The 19,621-nt window shown below is 36.0% G+C and overlaps 2 long non-coding RNA genes across 3 annotated transcripts; one reads left to right on the top strand and one right to left on the bottom strand.

Moving 5' to 3' along the window:
- Window positions 1-7,747: 7,747 nt before the first annotated feature.
- Window positions 7,748-18,889, top strand: LOC110791008 (uncharacterized). Of its 2 annotated transcripts, XR_008927628.1 has the most exons (5): window positions 7,748-7,916; window positions 8,730-8,831; window positions 9,016-9,142; window positions 18,212-18,356; window positions 18,525-18,889. It is a non-coding gene; the product is annotated as an uncharacterized lncRNA (long non-coding RNA). The 2 variants fall into 2 exon arrangements; XR_008927627.1 differs by lacking the exon at window positions 8,730-8,831.
- Window positions 10,484-13,437, bottom strand: LOC110779755 (uncharacterized). The gene is made up of 3 exons (XR_008927629.1): window positions 13,170-13,437; window positions 12,108-12,949; window positions 10,484-11,071 (listed from the first exon to the last, which is right to left on the bottom strand). It is a non-coding gene; the product is annotated as an uncharacterized lncRNA (long non-coding RNA).
- Window positions 18,890-19,621: the final 732 nt, after the last annotated feature.

The following is a 19,621-nucleotide window of genomic DNA, read 5'->3' as shown; positions in this document are numbered from 1 at the left end:
ATAGGTCTTACATCCACCAATAATATTGCTTTTATTTCTCCAAACTATAATAGAACTAACAACCATAAGTAGTATCTTTGCCACTTTATTATTCAACGAAAAATAAATAACTAAGGATTACATTTCTCTAAAAACTAACGTCATCACGACGATCATTTCTTTCCTTGTATTGCTCTGAAGTAAAGTCTGGATCATTAGGATCATCCAAGTCTTCTTCCGGATCCGAGTCTTCATCCATAGCCTCATCATCCTGCTGTGGCTCACTATCAACCACATTATTCTCTTCAAGGTCATCCTCGGATCCACTAGATATCTCAATTGTTGGTTCAGGAACTACAGGATTAGGATTCTCAATCTCTACTACATCATCATCATCATCGTCCTCCTCAACTTCACTAGCTTGCTCATCATGAATCATGCCATCCTCGCCATCACTTTCTATTCCTCCATAGCCCATACCTAGACCCGCAGAGTACTTCCCATCCTCATAGCTATTCTCCGCAACTTCTAAGATAGTAGTAAGAACTTCAGTATCATACTTCCACCTATCATCTCTAGTCCCATATTTGTACCAATTAGGGGTACCATCATTAAAATGCATGTCATTGAACTTGTTCGTGAGGTCTATGTAAGGGTTCTTATGGGGCAAACAATGAATAACCATACTAGCCCTCATATCTATGTGCCTAAGGTGGGGCATATCCTTGGTCGAAGCAAGATAGTTGCAAGCAAACACGATCTTCTGGACATACATGTGAGGAGTCTCGTTATCCATCTTCTCTAAGTATCCTAGACTGGAGAACTTAGAAGGTAGCATCCTTAATTCCTGAAAATTCACAACTAGAAAGTCTTACTAACGCGTTCCCATAGAAATTCCAACCCAAAAAGGATACAATAAGTAGTTCGTGGAGCCATACAATTTCAATGCACAAGTATATGCTCAACATGAAATATGATGCAACTAATCACATAAAGTAAGATAAAACATGATAAAAACACATACATGGCAATTAATAAATCACATTGTCACATAATATGCACTCTTAAACTAATATGCCCTTCTTAATCTACCCATTCCTCACTTGAAAATAATATTAATTTTCGAAATTAATTAAGAAATAACTCCTAACTTAGTTGAAATTATTAAAATTAAAATCGAAAATTAATTAATAAGATTTTTTTTTTAAATCAGAAAATTCGAAAATTAATTAGATAAATAAATAAATAAATAATTCGGACAATTTAAAAGAAAGCCAAAAAATATATATATTTTTTTTTCGAATTTAATTCGGAAATTCCGAATAAATAAAGTAATTTCGGAAAATTTAAGTAATTTAAATAATAATCTAAACTTTTCAACTTATTTCAAACGACCCAAAATAATTGATATTTGACCATTAAAATATTGAGTACTCAAAATAATATGTTTTGACTTTAGGAAAATAATATTTAAAAATCCTAAAGTTCCGCATTAGTCTCCGATTACCACTTTGTAGTATTGCTTACTACAAAGAAGGAATGAAACTAAGCTCTAGTATACCACTTTGTAGTATTACTTACTACAAAGTAGCCTTAAGCTCCTGAATACCACTTTGTAACACCCTAATAATTCCTTGCTTTTATAAAATCATTTTCCAACTTAAAATAAAGGAATTACTAAAGTATTACCGCCACCGTGATAACGGTTAAGGCTAGTACCAGAATTACGCAGCGGAATTTAATGTCAACTAACTTTTAAAAACATAATTAATAAATATCGAGGCCTCCTACAAATTGGAACCATGACGGCCCAAAAACCAAAGTATAAAAAGTTCAACGAATTCAAACATAATTAAAGTATTAAATAAAGTAGTTCGAAATACGAAAGCATGCAACTCTCTCAATCATCCCAAGCCACATGATTTCGATCTACCAACCTGCTATATTATTCTACTCCCCATCAATGCAAGTGCAAATGATAGATCATCATAGGGTCATTAAGGCAAAGGTCATGACCAAAAACACAAAGCACGTAGTCAGCAAAAGCCGAGTACTTACAAGAATAGAGTGAATCAAAAATATAAACATGCATCACTCACTAAGTACTAATCAACATGCAAAAGCCATTTAATAATTAACAAGCAAATCATGAATACAAGACTCGACTCTTGACTCACAATTTAATTAGAATAAGCTTCGAACGGGCCAAAAGAATGTTCCATAAAGGAAAGGTGATGGGAGCCAACCATACACCAAATAATAAATAATAAAATTGGGCCATACCGAGTGTCGAGCCATACTGACGGAATTCCTGCGCATAATATAAGCGAAACAACGTCTTGTATCATTAGTAGGAGATCAAGCTTTCCGGCAAGTCTCCCCCCAATGTTCATACTCAAGGTATATACGTTCCAAGAGTTTTGAAGCTTGTTCTGGTTGCACTTTACGTTTATAAATATTTTATTAAAGGCGAACTCAAGACTCAACAACATACACACATACAATTAATAAACAACAACCAAAACAATCTTATTTTAATGCATTATGACTTGTGATCAACAAAGCAAGACACTTGTGAAATTACTACCATGTTCCTCCTCACCAAAGTGAGATTCCACATCATGCCCATTAACATGAGGGTTGTGCCCTTGCACGACAAAATCCTAATTCATTTCATACAAAATATTCCCAACTGAACCCTACATATGCGGTGGCTTACGTGAGCTAACCCTTCACATGTGGTAAAATAAATAGTATAACGAGGTACGAATAATTAGCTCGAAGAAATCTAGACATCCCGTACAATAGCATAATAATAAATAATCCATCCCTTGCATGTGAAACAAACCATACATGCATAAATATTGAACAACATGATTGACAATGAAATCCATACTCATAATAATCTCAACATGCTTGTTCAACAATTAATCCAATACATCCAACATCATAATTCACATGATCGTTCATCAAAATAAACATGAATCCACATAATATAATTCACATCAATACAATCATGTAATTCTCTTGACAAATGGTGTGGTCGCCCTATACTTGTACGTACCTTGAATACCTAAGCGTAGGGGCCACTTTGCAATAACGAGCACTCACTTAGAAATCACCTCCTATCATCAAAATAATGAAACTTAAATTATTTCCATGTTCATTAAATTTCCAGCAACTTTATAAAATCTAAAACCTCATTTAAACTTTAGAATTCAATCGTTTTTCAATAATATAATCGTCTCAATTTGCAAAACCAATCCCTAGTACGAAAACATACTTTTTCCGCCTTTAAAATCAATAAAAATCGACACTTTAAGCCTTTATTCAAATTTGAAAATATAATTGATTATCATAATTAAAATCATCACCTAATTATTCTAATCAATTGACTCATTAGGTCTAGGTTAAAACCCTAACTTTGAAATCCCAATAAAACCAATTTAACGTCATAAAAATAAATTCTTTATTAAATAAACGAATCTGAAAATTCATACTTTAATAATTAAAACAAGCCTAATGAATCACAACACGTAAATCCTCAAAGCACGGTGTTCACAACCGATTCCCAGCATTTTGATCATTCAAAACAATAATAATATTATAATTTAAAATACGGAATTTAAATAGAATAGGTAAGCAAGAAGAGAATTATACCAATCCGGCCTATAGCACGGAACAACCACGAATTAATGTGATTGGGCGAAAAAGAGTGAACAACGAACAAAAACAACACACACACACTCGGTGTGTGCGCGCGGCAAGGGCGACAAGCAGGGGCAGCAGCGAGCGGGACGAGGGGCGAGGGGCGAGGGGCGCGAGGCTAGCGCGCAGCAAGAGGGACGAGGGGCTGGCGCTGGGCGCGCAAGAGAGAGACGAGAGCGAGGGTGTGGGTGTGCGAGGGGCAGCACACCACACGGAAACAACAACACTCGACGCAGCAGCAGAGGAAGCAAGGGGGAGAGGGAGCTGTGCCGTGCGAGAGGCACGAGCAGCAGCGAGCACGAGGCACGAAGGCACTCGTGATGTGCTGCGAGCCGGACGAGAAGAAGAGAGGAAAGAGGAGTGGGGTGCAAGAAAGCAAAAAGAGGGTTTATGAAATTAAGGGGGATCATTTAATGAGGGGAGTCCTATTTATAGGCTCCCTATTTTCAATGGGCTAGGCTTAGGAAATTAGAATTAGGTTTAGGGAGTTAAATGATTGGGCTAGCTTAGGACTTGAATTAAATTCTTTTGATTGGGCTCGTTTAATAAAACGAATTGGACTTTTCATTTAAAACCCAAACCTTTTAAAATTACTTGCGACCCATTAAATTTCCCGACTCGAAAATTAAAAATTCGTTTCGTACTTAATTAAAATAATAAATATTCTAATTAATTGAAATACATTTAAATAATATTTAAATGCGAAATAAATTACAAAAATCGTAAAATGCTTTATAAATATAATAAAATATATTTATAAATATTATAAAAATACGTGGTATTACACCACGGTAGCGCGCACAAAGCACAACAACACAGCAGCGAGCAAGCAAAGGCCCACGGCACATCGCTGCTCGGTTGTGCTGTGGGCTTCGGCCTGCGGTGTGTGTTGTGCGCATGGGCTGTTCGTGCGGTGTGTGTTGTGTGGTCGGTCAAGGCCTTGTGTGTTGGGTGGTCGGTCAAGGCCTTGTGTCTTGGCCGGTTACACTTAAATATAATTTAGGTTATATTTTCACACACACACAATAAGTTTTTCCCTAACCTAAACCTAATTCTAAATTACGTCGTTCAGTTTTGCTCTCGACTCAAAACTGTTCTTCCCGAAAAAAGAAAAAACTCTTGTACGTTGTCTAAGCTACAATAATCAAGACGGATCGGAACGTGTCGGTGAACCAAATAGAGGAACGACAATTGGAGTTCTTTGTTTGTGTTCGTTGATACTATACTCGAGGAAACACGCTTCAAATGTAAGTATGCTTAATCTGTGCTTTATACATGTTTCCTGGCTTTGGGGATGTTCCGCACATGTTATGTATGTTTAACTGTATTCCCCTACAGAAATCCTCTTACAAATGATGTTTTCATGCTTGTTATTTTCTATTTATATATGCTCCATTGTTTTATAGTGTTCAAGGTTCATGCAGACAGAAATCATCTAATGATATGTCAGTTGAAGTTAAGAACTTGCTATCAGCTCTGAACGATCTTCATCTGAAACACAAATCACTTGCAGGTGAACTGCGTAAGCATGAGGATGGTGATTTTAAGAACAAAGTTGAACTGAGTTCTTTTTAAGGTAACTTTAACCACCACTAATATTTGTCTTTTTTATTAAATTAGAGTTAGGCTATTTGTCAATGGTGAACAAGTATTTTACCATATTACTTCTTTTGTGTGCAGTACGTATAATAGGTAATTCATTCAGCCAAGTAATCTATATTAGACATTTGACATTGTTGTGATGTTTCTTACTTGTATTGAGGCATTTACGTGATGTTGTGGTTATTGCACGTTCACTTTTGAGCCCGGTTACTCTGAATATCCAAATTAACTAGCCATACATGTGTTTCCATACATGTGACATTTTGTTTATGGTTATAAATGTTAGGGCCCATGCGTTGTAGGAGAACTATCCATGTCGAATACTTGTAACTTGTGTTACTCAGACTTGTTATCTATGTCAGACACGATTATGTGTCCAAGTGTCAAACCATGTAATTCAATGGAATTCTTGATTTTTATTCCAAAATGAAGTGTAAATTGTCCATTCACATGTTGGATTGTCGAGGATAACACATAGGTACTTGAGGTGAAAATTTAAACGAAGATCCAACTAACAAGTGAAAATAAAAAATAAAAACTTACAAGGTATACCAAATGAAATATTTTCAGTACCAAGTCCCGTAAAGACGAGAACAAAAGCAAATTGTTGGGACTTTATGCATACGATAAACTGATAAATCTAAATTATAATTCATGTTTTTGGTGCCAATTTGTATATGTTTGATTATTGTTCAGTTTGATAATAGCTCGATCTCTTTAAATACGTGCTTTTTATTTGTAATTTTGGGTTTTCTTTGAATTGATTGAAATTCTTAAATCCAAGTGAGAAGAGGGGAGGAAGCAAATGGAAGAGAATTTCTGAAAGATAAGTGAGAAGGGGAGAAGAAAATGTATAGAGAAAACGTGAGGGGGAAAGAGTGAGATAGTGTAAATTGTTAGAAGTGTTCAAGAAGTGGCAATTATGTTGTTTGAAAATGTTGTCTTAGGAAAAGGAAATTAATCTAAGCCTATTCAAGCGAGACACAAGAGTGGGTTGTGGTGGTTATAAGACTTCATACTCTGATTGCCCTTTAGGAAATGATAAGGCTTAACCTACTCTTTAATGGCGTTTAAACATGTTTGTTAAAAAGTAACTCAGATAAGGTAAAAAAGAAACTAGAATCTCAAAAACTTAGTAAGTCTCGGTGTGGAAGTATCAGATCTAACATAAATCATTTAGTTTGGAAGAAACAAGTCTGGAACGTTTAAACATGTAGGCAAATTTGTAAATGAAGAAGAAACATGGCTCTCAAATTCAAATCCGACCATCCTTACAAACTATTAGGTCCTACCATCACTGTGGTCACCCCCGTCCTCACAGAAAATACCCATTTCGTGAAGAAGATGATTTGAAAAGACAAGGAATTGAAATCTTTTCTTTGAAGCTGGAGATAAATTTAATAGCAAGGCCAAGCCCCGAAACAAGTTCATATATGTCTTATACCTTTAGTTTTCAATCTCATTTTCCTTAACTTATACATGCTACTTCCTGAAAAATCTATTATTCATGATCCTGGAATTTGGTTTTGCTACAATGCTTGGTGCCTGGTAATCTACCACGTGTTGTTAGACGTTAAGCTTAGTGATGGTCCTAACACTCTTTTAAAACTTTCTTGTAATCCTTTGTATGAGATGTCCAATAACTTTTAAACATGGACATGTTTAAGTCAAACTTTCTTGTGCTATGGAATGTTGTTGTTCTTCTCCCTATCAGGTATTAAAAAGGTAATGCATGGATTGGGGTTATGATCACTGAGAAATGGAATTCAGATTTTCGTGTTGGTCTTTTCAGTGCTTGTAGTAGTTTTTGAGGGTCTACACACCTGTTGCGGTAGTGTTGGTTTTTTCTATTTGGGCAGTTTAGTAAAAAACTTCAGGGTTGTATTCATATTTCTGTGCTTTAACCTGACGAGGTTAAGCTTTAGGTTTGTTGCTGCTGTAAAGTTTGGTTAAATTGCAGCAACCACTAGTAGAAAAAGTGCTATTAGTAACTGGCAAAAAAGGGCTTTTACTAACTAACATCGTCCGTTGCTATAGCTGGCGTTACTAATAGTGTAAGTTATTAGTAACTGACAAATGTCAAGTACTTTTTCCAGTTACTATATGTCAAATTTTACAAAAGTAACCAAACTATTTGTAACTGGTGTTGAACTTGGCCAGTTACTATTACATTTTTATTTGTAACTGACTTCTATTCTTGCCAGTTATTACAAACATAGGCCAATTACTACTAGAATTTATACTAGTAACTATATCCTTTTCATGCTAGTTACTAATATATATATATATATATACATATATATATATATATATAAAGGACCAGGTTCTGGTGAGAACCTCCCTTAAGATGAGAACCACCTTATAATGAGAACCTCTATGAACCGTTAGATTTAGGTAAAACGAACGGCTGAGATCGTATGGTTCTTTTCAATCTCCCGACTGAGTCACTGAGCTGACATTTTCTCTCTCTACAACCCTCGTTCGTCACTCACTCACTCACTCACGTTCATTTCTCTCTCCCCACCCAAATTCAAACGCGATTGTCTCTCTCCTCAACCGATTTGCTTGGACTACTTCAAAAACCGCCAATTATATCTTAATTTCGCGAAGATTACAAAGATTTTGAGGTACTTACTTAATTCTTTCGATTTTGTTCCTTTTTAATGTTGAAATTGCTTGATTTTTGCTCGAAATTCTGCGATTTTTGCTCGAGTTTCTGCGGTTTTGCTCGAATTTCTGCGGTTTCTGCCAGTTCGTTTTTTCAATTTGGTTAGAGCAGCAGCTTCTTCTTGTTCTAAATTATAATACAATAATCTGATTGCATTTTTGGTCAATTTTAATTCTTGATAGAAGTGAACAATAGCTATTAAAATGTGTTTGAAGTAAATGAAAATTGTGCTAAAGTAAACTTAATATCGCTAAAATTAAACGAAATTGTTCTTGTGTTGTTGTTTTGGTCTTTGATTCCATGCTTTAATTTGTTTTGCCAGGTTTAAGCCAAAATTTTGTCTGTTGGTCAGTTTTGGTCGTTCTATTCTGTTGCAATTATGTTTTTCTTAATTTTTGGCCCTATCGAACTTTATTCTCAAAAGTAAATTAGTTAGACTTGGAAGTAAATAAAAATCAGTAAAAGTAGATTAATTAAACTTAAAAGTAAATAATGGTTGGATGTTTTGTCGAAGAATCACATGTTGTTGATAGCTACTGATTATGGTGCCACTAGGTCTGCTATTATTTGATCAGGTTTTGGTTAGTGGTTATTAATTGTGAGTCAGGTGAAGCAAGTTAACCAAGGTTGACTTTGTGATGTTGGTTTCACTAATTGTTGGTTTTACCTTAGTTGACTATGGCTATAGAGCTGTCGTGGCTTGCTGTTTTGTTTTGCAGTATTGATGTCATGGTAAATTTATGTGTTGTTCTGCGTTGTTGTGCTGCTGCAGTTCTGCTTCTGTTAGACATTTATTTCTGTTGGAATGGAAGCATGTAAATAGAACTAAGGACATAGGGGGGAAACTGGGAGATGAATGCAACTGAATAATAAGGTCTGTCATCGATTTTTCTTTTCCAAAACTACCTGTTGTGCTGCTTAGATGATATTGTTAGATCAAGACTGTTGAGAGCGGGGTGGATTTAATATCGGATTTTCATAGAAAAATTAGTCTGAGTTTTGAAGTCTATAAAAATACTTGCTTCATTGATTAACTTTTCTATGATCCTCGAATCAAGTTTCCGAGAGCAATTATGCTGGGTTCTTCAACAATGTTGGGCTTAATTGAAGTCTAGGTCTCTAATTTTCGCAAGTGGATTTGCTGGAGGTGTCGCCAAGGCTGCTAGCACTCGTTATTTTTTTGAGGTCTCTACATTGCATTCTTCTGTTTTGTCTTATGAGTATTTTTTTGTTTTTAAGTCAACTATCTCATTCTATATTACTACCAAATTGCTAGTAAAGTTGCTTCAACAATTATTGTTTCATGTCCTTCAGATATTTTAGAAAGTAGAAAGAAATTTAGTAATTGTGAATCAATTATACTCATAATAAGTAACCTGAATCTGTAGATTATTAAGCCATGTTCCCGTAAAGCTGTCAAAACTATGAAATTAGAGCTAACTTGATTAAGGCCGACCATCAGAGTAGGCTAGCTCTCTTCCTCTTATGGCTTAAGGCCGGAAAAGGAAGGCTGGACTAAGGCGTTTAGGTGTGCTTCGTATCCCGGCCACTATTCAGTACTGTGCTTCTCTTATGTAAGAACTATTCTGGGAAAAGGGGGTGATATTAAACTATGACATTAGAGCTAACATGATTCATTCATGCTTGTAATCATCCAGGCCCGACAACAGTAAGAACTAAAATACAAGGGCTCTTCAAATAACTTGCATAAAGTAGTCATGTCCAACACTAAACTAGTGCCTCAGTCCGGTATCATATGTTGCTATATATGAATGTTAAGTCTAAAAAGATTAGTTCAGGCCAGAAAATTATCCCGGTTATAATCTAGATGCTCTTCATCTGCCGAGACTTCCTTGAGCAGTCAAGAATTAGAGCCTATAACATGGTTAGTTAAGGTAAGTTGCCTGAAATAGTCTCTCATAAAGTAGTATTTTCTCTTATTTTAAAAAGTAGATTGAAACTTGGTAGAAGTAAATCAAATAGGCTCAGAAGTACATTCATAAAGATGATGGTGTTCTATGTTGTCCTCTGTTGCTGTCATTGGTTTATTCTGGTCTTTTTTGTGTCTGTTCTAAATGTGGAGTGCAGAGCTGGATGTTGGGGTTGCTTCCACTGCTCCGAAGTGTACAGTTCTTGTCTGTTGTTTAATTGGTGCTTAGTTGGTGCTGATGTCTGTTTGTTCACTTTTGATCTGCAAAATGATGTAGTTACATCAATTATATTTTTCTCTTAAATGATTTCTAAACACCTATTAGCTCAACTGGTACATTTGAAAAACTCAAAAGTATGTAGGTTCGATTCCTACATAGGTTGTCTCTAAAAGTACATTTGAAAAACTCAAAAGTAAATAAAAGAAACTAAAAAGTAAATCAAAGTATCTCAAAAGTAAATCATAATAACTCAAAAGTATCTAATATTCTTAGAAAGTAAATCAGAAAATCTCAAAAAAAAGGCAAGTAATATTAATTGTAATTAATCAAAACCTTGTAAAAGTACAAAGAACATTACAGATCAAAGCCTCCAAAATACAAAACAAGAACTAGTGTTATCCATCTAGTTCTATTTACAACAAAAGAATCTTACCCTGAGCTTCAAAACACCTAAAAGAAACCTTAAAGACAACTTCCTCTTAAATGGAATCAAGAAGCAAATGTTGTTGCGTAACAAAAGCAACAAACCTGCAAAACCCCAACTGAAACATTGCTTCACCAAAACAAAAACACGAGCTTACAGGGAAAAAACATCAGTGTTCAAACGATAAGGAACCTTCTCATTTCTTCAGAGCATCTGCACGCCACATTAAACAAAATGCTCCTGACAATAGTTTGTTGGTTCTCCTTCCTAGCCTGAAAAATTCTACTGTTTCGCAAAGTCAATAAGCCATATATGGTTTCAGCAAAACAAACACCATAAGCTTCTGTTTTATTCGTTTCTGCCTGCAAGCTTGTGCAACAATATATCTTAACTTCCTCCTCAAAGGCTTGAATCTGTCTGCTAGCACCCAACAAAACAGTTTTTGCTCCAAATTTCAGAAGTAAACTCACGTTGAAAGAAGAGGTGAGACATGGTCAAATAGTTCAAAGTGGCAAATGATCGAGCAAGACTTTTATCTCTCTACAATATGAAACAAACAATAAAAAGAAATATATGGTCAGATGTCAAATTAAAGGTTTTCAACTTAAAAGTAAATAAAACAATACAAAAAGTAAATAAAAATAGAAAACTATAAAACTCCTATTATTGGACTAATAGGTTAACGTAAAGGTTTTTAAATTAAAAGTAAATAAAATAATACAAAAAGCAAACATGAACCTACGTGGGATTCGAACCCACATCGTTTGATGCTCTACCAATTGAGCTAGTAGGTTAGTTAAATAAAAGTAAAGTAAAAAACAGAAAAAGTAAATCGAAATAATTCAAAGTAAAGGTTTCACATTAAAAGTAAATAAAACAATACAAAAAGTAAAAGCGAACCTACGTGGGATTCGAACCCACATCTTTTGACTTATTAATTAAACAATGTGTAATACTTTGGGTACAGGGAAGCGGTGACATTGGTAATGTGTAATCAGTTTGTTAGGATTAGCTTAAAGAAAAGTAAGCAAGTGAAGTTGGTCAGAGGAGAGACTGAGAAAAAGAGAATTAGTTCCTCTACAAACGGAAGAGATTTGTGAGACCACAGTGTTGAGATTTAATTGCGTCAAGAGAATAAACAATCATTTTCTAGTTTATTAATGAGAATTTCTATCTGTTTCTCTTAACTTCCATCTCAAAAATCCGGTCTATTACATACTGGTATATTATTTGAGACAATCTAAAATAGAAATGTGGCCTTTTGTGACCAAGAATGTAACTATACAAGTTGCACTTTATCATACGGTTATGGTTATTAGACTGTATATTTTCTGAAGTTAGATTAAAACTATTAATAGCTCCCCTGCGGAACAAACCATTTCGGTGTTAAAAATGAGCTGAGTGACCTTGTAGATATGGAGATTCAAGCCATATGTTCTAAGAAAACCATGACAACCTGAGTTATGCCTATCGGAAGTCTAATTGAGGAGCTCACTGTTACTAAAGCTCATAAGAAAATGATATCTAATAAAGTAGAATAACTAAGTGACAAACCAAGGAAAAATATGGAACTTACCTCTGACTCCATAGGATCTGTTTCTCAGGAAATAATTTGCTGGAGTGAAACAATAGCAGGCGAAGCTGCAAGGATGGGGTCTTTACTAAGATGGGGTTGTGATCCATGTGCACGTACCATGAAGTCATGAACATACGCAGAATGTTTCATTATAATTCTCGAATTATTAAAGTAAATGTTTTCCTATTAAAAGTAAATAAAACAATACAAAAAGTAAATATTAGTAGAAACTAATTGAACACACAACTAAACTCCAATAAAGAGTCTTGTCACCGAATGCACACACTTAACCTAATGAGATGTGCCACACTATCCCTGCATGGCAAAAACCCCTGAACAACTAAGTTGCAGTTTAGTCTGAAGCCCCACAACTGTCGTATCCCACAAAACCCAAAATCAGAATTAAAAAGAAAAAGAAACAACCAACACAAAACAAATAGAACCACTTGCAGTCTTCTATCTTTCCATCTAATCAATGAGAAATATAGTAGGAAGAATTAGAATGTAATAGTACATTTTGTCTATTGTTCAATTTGGAAGTAGACAAATTAACTTGTAATAGTAAACAAAATTGATTCAAAAGTAAAGGACCACTAAATTGGAGAATGGATATTGGAGGATTTAAGAAAGGATAAGTTGCTTATTGGAGGATTTGAGAAATGATAAGATTCCTCTAAAACCAGTTCAAAACAAATAGCATCATCTTTACCAGCAATAGCTTTTGTCTGAGTTGTAACTACCTCCATTGTAGTCCCTCCTTCACAGTGCTCCAAAGTCTCACCTACGCAAGCAATCACTTCCAGGCCTTTACTTAGTGCAAACTCAACCTTGCCTGCAACAAACTGGAAGACGGAACATAAAGAACAAAATAACAGATAAGAACATCTAATTAAATAATTCAAAAGTAAAAAAAAAGAACAGATCATACAATTCAATTTATACAGTAAATCGTATTTATTCTTCAACATAAAACATCATTTTCGATTTGGGGAAAAAAATTAATGATTCCAAAACCCTAATTTGAGATTTGTGAAGAGAAAATGTAGGAGGTAGATAACTTACATATTATCTGCAAAACCATTGCTGAACTGAATTATAGCCTGAATCTTCGATTAAATATGTATGAGGATCGAGGGGAGAGAAAATTTCAAGAGCGTTCCAAGGAGATCGAGAAGCCGTAGAGAGGATTTGCAGGAGGAGAGAGAAAACGGAAGGAAGAGAGAGAAAAAAAATATGAAAATCGGGTTAAGAGAGGAGGTCATTCAGAGATACGAATTTACCATATTACCCTTATTTTTTGATTTTGTCGGGCGAGATAAGGGTCGTTGGATTGAATTGATCAAGGGCTGAAAATGGATTCTCAGTTCTCATCTTAAGGGATGGTTCTCACCAGATCCTGATTCTATATATATATATATATATATATATATATATATAATACGGCAGCAACGTGCAGTAGTAGAGTAGGGCTGCCATAGGTGCAGAACAAATAATTAAGGTAAGTATTAAGAATAATTAGTATAGATTCATAAATAAACAAAGTAGATATATGTTTTGTCTTTAAACTTAATTTGACAAGTAGATATAGATTACACATGTCTCCCAATCGTAGCAAATTAATATACATACAAAAAGACTAATTATGATTAAAAAAAAGTTTTTCTATAAAACCTATCTTACAGAAAATAAATGAAGGAAATATTGCGATGTCGTGAGTCTTCATCAATCAACAAAGAGCCACCTAGGCTCTCACCTGCGAGTTTGATGTGAAGAAAGAATAGAAATTTGGCGTTAGAAGATGAAGATAGTGAATTTTGACCTCTATGGTAGAAAACAAAAACGTCCAAATTTAATTCTTTAAACTAAAAAAAATAATCACATCTACATGTAAATAAGCATATAGTATGATTGTCGAATTGTAAGTAAAACAAAAGCCTTAGTGTGGAGAAAGAGAAGGAATAGAACAGTGAAGGAATCTATAAAATATCTTACAAAAAATACATACAAAATTAATTTCTAGACCAACTCACCTGATCATGGCATATTGTAAAAGCTTTGACATCATCATTATAAACACTAACCCACAATGTGTCTGCTGGCGTTGGCATTCCATATCTGTAGAAGGGCAATAATAAACCAATCCTTGTTCTATTAAGAAGGAAGAACGTTTACATTACTCAGAAAAAAATTACTAAACACGTCTTATAAAACCACTAGGAAATTTACAATAATTTAGGCACAATAAGATTTATACACTCTACAGTAAGAAATTAAAGAAGCGCACCACCACTGATTGTACATCAAAAACAAAACTTATACGAACGGATTCAACTGCCGATTCAACCTTGTAAAATCTGATACAACCTGTTTCGGGGTTGAAACGATAGTAGGAGCGTCCTTGGTATCTTGAGTTCCGGTCTCGTGCGGTGCCTGCAAGATGAACTCCGGGCCAAGGGGTTCCCCGAGGCGGAGCCTCCGACGCTCAAGTCAGTACAATTGATGTATAAAATGAGGTGTTTAGGGGAGAGAGAGAGAGTAGGGTGGCTTCTCTAGGGTTAGAGAATGACCCCTTTTACCTTGCCCTTTGAGGGGTATATATATAGTGCCTATATATATAGTGCCTTGTAAGTGATATTGGGCTTGAGTGAGTTTTATTGGCTTTTGGGTTAAAATGGTGAGCCCATTTTAACACCCCAACAAATGCCCCCCAGACCCAATTCTATTTGAAAAATGGGTTGGGTTTTGATTTTGATCACTTCCAAGTGAAAGTCAATTTCAGCTCAGAATTTTAACCTCGGCTCGGATTGTAACATCGGTTCGAGTTGTAATTTCGGCTCGGATTTTACCTTCGGTTTTATCCTTCGGATTTTTACCTTCGGCTCGGTTTTATCCTTCGGATTTTTACCTTCGGCTCGGTTTTATCCTTCGGATTTTTACCTTCGGATTTTTACCTTCGGCTCGGTTTTTACCTTCGGATTTTACCTTCGGTTTTTTACCTTCGGATTTTTACCTTCGGCTCGGTTTTATCCTTCGGATTTTTACCTTCGGCTCGTTTTTATCCTTCGGATTTTTACCTTCGGATTTTACCTTCGGCTCGGACTGTAACATCGATTCGAGTTGTAATCTCGGAGCGATTTTTAACCTCGCTCTTCAAATCCGGAGATCTGTTTAAGAACGTGCTTCTAAAATCGGCTCGGATTGTAACATCGGTTCGAGTTGTAATCTCGGAGCGGCTTTTTACCTTCGGCTCGGATTGTAACATCGATTCGAGTTGTAATCTTTGAGCGATTTTTAACCTCGTTCTTCAAATCCGGAGATCTGTTTAAGAACGTGCTTCTAAAATCGGCTCGGATTGTAACATCGGTTCGAGTTGTAATCTTTGAGCGATTTTTAACCTCGTTCTTCAAATCCGTAGACTTGTTCGGAGACTTGCTACACAATTTTGATCTTCAATATTTGTTGTATTTATGTTTGTCAAACATGAATTTATAATTCGTTTTGAACATGATGAACAATTTGAGGTGTATGCTCTTGCAAAATGACTTAGAAATTTAGACAATGTCTGCCAAATTAAGTCTCCAAGAATATTAGCATTTTATCAAATTAATCAAGTCAAGTAAATTATTAATGTTGACAAGAAATATAGTACAAAGCTTAAATAAATAGAATACTTAGCTTTGAGGTTGGGCCACTCAGTTTTTGTATTTAGACCAGATTGAGTCAGTTTGTTCGGCCCATTGTATTGCTCGGCCATCCTTAGCAAATGAGCTTCGGAACTGTCTGAACTGAGTTTTGGTGCTGAGCTAGGGAGCTGCTGACCCCGGCAGTAACTTTCAGGTACTGAGTTTAGCCTCGGGGACGAGGGCTCGGACCGTGGCTCCACCTTCGGACGAGTTAACCTCGGCGGGCCAACTTCGGATCTCTGAGTACTTGCCTCGTGTGAGTTAACCTCGGAAGCGAAGCTATGCTCGGCATTGACCTCGGTACTGAGTTTGGACCTCGGGAAGCTCTTCGGGAGGTCACCTCGGGGTACCTTTGGCTAGTCTTTGAGGTATTTTGCCAAACACCTTGTGGGCGTCAACTAAAGTTGTAGTCATGAAGTTTCTCTTGTAGTAGCTTTCACGACCAAGTTGATTATTATGAACTCAACCATGAGGTAACTTCATTTCCATAGCCCAGTTGCAAGCTCAAAGCTGTGAAGTGTTTCACTTCTTCGTATGCTCTTTCAACATACAGAATTCGCTCTGACCTCCGATGGGCTGACCTCGCCGGGTCAACCTCGGGAGTTCGGACCTCGGGAGCATGATCTCGGACCTCGGTACTAAGCTCTTGGAGCTGGTGTGCTTGATTTCGGCACTAACCTCATCAATCGAGCTTCTGAACTGAGTTTTGGAAGGCTGACATTCATTCCGGCATTTTGACGAACACCTTGTGGGCATCAACTGAAGCTGTTGTCATGGAGTTTCCTTCGTAGTAGCTTCCACTTTGTCTACGGTCAGCCTCGGGAGGTTTTGGTCCAGACCTCGGGGAGACTTTTCTACTTCAGGAGATGAATTTCCACTTTTGATATGTCGGCCTGATGCTATATGTCAGCGATGAAGAGTAGTGATCCGTATGCTCGGATGCTACTTCTGGATAGAAATTGCACTCATACCCACAATTTAATGAGCTCTCAGTAGAGTTATGCCTCATTCTATTTTTGTGGGCCTTAGCTTGCATCTAGTCGCGTAGATGGTAAAATTGGAGCAAAGTATTCGTAGATGATAGGTGGTACATTGGTTGGCAAATTATTTATGCAAACCTTTGATATACTACTCTGCTTCTTGTACCCTCATCTTCTTTGCTGTTCCTTTTAGTTATGAGCCAATTAATGCTCAATTCGGTGCTCTAGGAGCGTTTTATCATTTATAGCCTCGGCCGATCTAAAACACAATCAGGAAGGTTTTAACCTTTTTGAAGTGTAGACCATGCGGTCTCCGGAGTAGTTAGATCTTGGTCGAGCTTATATGGTTTTTTGTACCCATTTTTGTGGTTGAACACAGTAGCCATGAAAGAGTGGGTTTTCATGGGTTTTCGTACTCGTCTCCCCACAGACGGCGCCAAATTGTTTCGGGGTTGAAACGATAGTAGGAGCGTCCTTGGTATCTTGAGTTCCGGTCTCGTGCGGTGCCTGCAAGATGAACTCCGGGCCAAGGGGGGGTCCCCGAGGCGGAGCCTCCGACGCTCAAGTCAGTACAATTGATGTATAAAATGAGGTGTTTAGGGGAGAGAGAGAGTAGGGTGGCTTCTCTAGGGTTAGAGAATGACCCCTTTTACCTTGCCCTTTGAGGGGTATATATATAGTGCCTTGTAAGTGATATTGGGCTTGAGTGAGTTTTATTGGCTTTTGGGTTAAAATGGTGAGCCCATTTGTTGGGGTGTTAAAATGGGCTCACGAATAAACAAGTTAGTAACTGGCTATTTCGAATTTAGATTAGTCTTTATAACTGGCATAATAAGAGTTAGTTACGAATTTAGATTAGTCTTTATAACTGGCATAATAAGAGTTAGTTACGAATAAACAAGTTAGTAACTGGCTATTTCGAAGCCCATTACTACTAATGTGGCTGATAGATTTTTGGACTATTAATTATAATGACATATTTGGCGCCAGTTACTAATAGTTTTTTTTGTAACTGATATTATCTCATCAAGTTACTATTGGGGGTTACTAATAGCTCTTTTTCTACTAGTGAACTATTTTTGAGTGTTTTGGTTCGTCAAAGTTGTTCCTTGCTCTTGTTTGGACGAGTAGAGTTGAAAGACTTTTGTGTTTGCTCAAAATGTAGGCTTGGATTTAGACTTCTGAGTCCTTAACGTCTGCTTGTACTTTTGGTTTGTGGAAAAGTTTTGTTCAAGTCAGCACAAGTTAAGATGTTGTGGTTGAGTGTAATATGCAATAGTGTGTGTTTGTGTGTGTGTTTTTTTTTTCATTTCTCACCTCGCGCTGCATTCATCTTTGTTATTGTTAAGTGCTCGTATATGATAGTGTACAGTTAATGCGTTTTAAGTTGGCCATTGAGCCTCCAATCTCCGATTTCTGTGGACGCATACATGTTCTGCAGGTTTATCTCGCCCCCGTTCTCATAGACAAGGTCCATTTCTAAAAGAAGTTAGAATAAAGATATAATAAAGATAAGGAAAGAAGACCTTTGTTTGGGATTAAATATGAAGCTCGAGGCCAAGCTCTGAAACAATATCATATATGAAGTATGTCTTTTTACCTTTGGTTTTCAAAATCATTTCCCCTTTATCTTATGCATGCCACTTTCTGATAATCCATTATTGCTATTGTGCTCATAGCAATGCTATAAGTTTCTTAGAATCTGATTTTGGTACAATGTTTGATGTCTTTCTTATGTTATGTGCCATGTTCAGGATAGATGATGGAAGAACATCTCTATTTTTCTGGATTCGGACAATATAAAGAGTTATGCAAAGGTATCGTCGATACACATGAATCCTCATATGCCTCAAGGTTTTTATGGCACTCGTGATCCTATCAACGCCAACGACATTGCTCCTAAGTGCAATGTCTTAAAACAATGCTTGAAGCGCAAGTTGTCTTGGAGGAGGACATCGCAAAGAAATGAGTACTTAGTTTCTTTCTCCTTTTTGTCAATGCTTGAAGCGCAAGTGGTCTTGTGCTTATTGTCAAGCTACAAGTGTAAAATAAATGTTATGCAGTAATTTGTATGCCTTTTGCAAGGAAGCTTTAGTTATATAGGAGTATATTTCATTCATTGTTTCCAAAAACTTGTTATTTTGTATTAACTCTAGGTATTGTGGTTTATTTTTTTAGGAACAGGGAGGAGTTTGAAGTTTCATGTTCGTAGAACATACTCGTACACCTTTTGACTTTTTATTGTTCCTCCGAATTTCAATTGTGATTCCCAACTTTAGTTGTTTTTTCTGGCATTTACCACAAATTTGTAAATACATATATTATACGTAATTGGATCTTGTAATATTTTTGGCATTTACCATAAAAATCTTGTGTACAAAAGTCAATGGTGAATCCACTATGAGTCAACGGTGGTCACTCAATCACCCATTTTCTTTTTAAAACAAACGTTTATATATTATATTTATTAGAAAGGTAAATTAATGCGAATTAGATAATATATACCTAGTATTTAAAAAGCAAAATCATCTATGGTTAGATGACACGTGTTATCCCTCATTTCATCCACCAATTTGTTCTTTTTCAAATGTTGTTGCTAAATTGTTATATTTTAATTCATATATTAATTCAACCTCTTGCACTTCATCTCCTTCTTTAACACTCAATATTAATTCACTATTTAATTTTATTTAGTTAATATATATTAACCTTCAAATTTCATCTCTATTTAAATTATACGAGTATATTTCTACTAAAATCACAAGCCCTTAAAAATACTTAAGCAACCATTATTTGCCCGTTCTTTAAACAGACTCAAAAACTAAATATCTATACCTAGTATTTAAAAACT

The sequence above is a fragment of the Spinacia oleracea genome, chromosome 2 (assembly GCF_020520425.1).
Source record: "Spinacia oleracea cultivar Varoflay chromosome 2, BTI_SOV_V1, whole genome shotgun sequence".
In the NCBI taxonomy this organism is placed as follows: Eukaryota; Viridiplantae; Streptophyta; class Magnoliopsida; order Caryophyllales; family Amaranthaceae; genus Spinacia; species Spinacia oleracea.
This window is presented reverse-complemented; position numbering and strand designations above follow the sequence as displayed.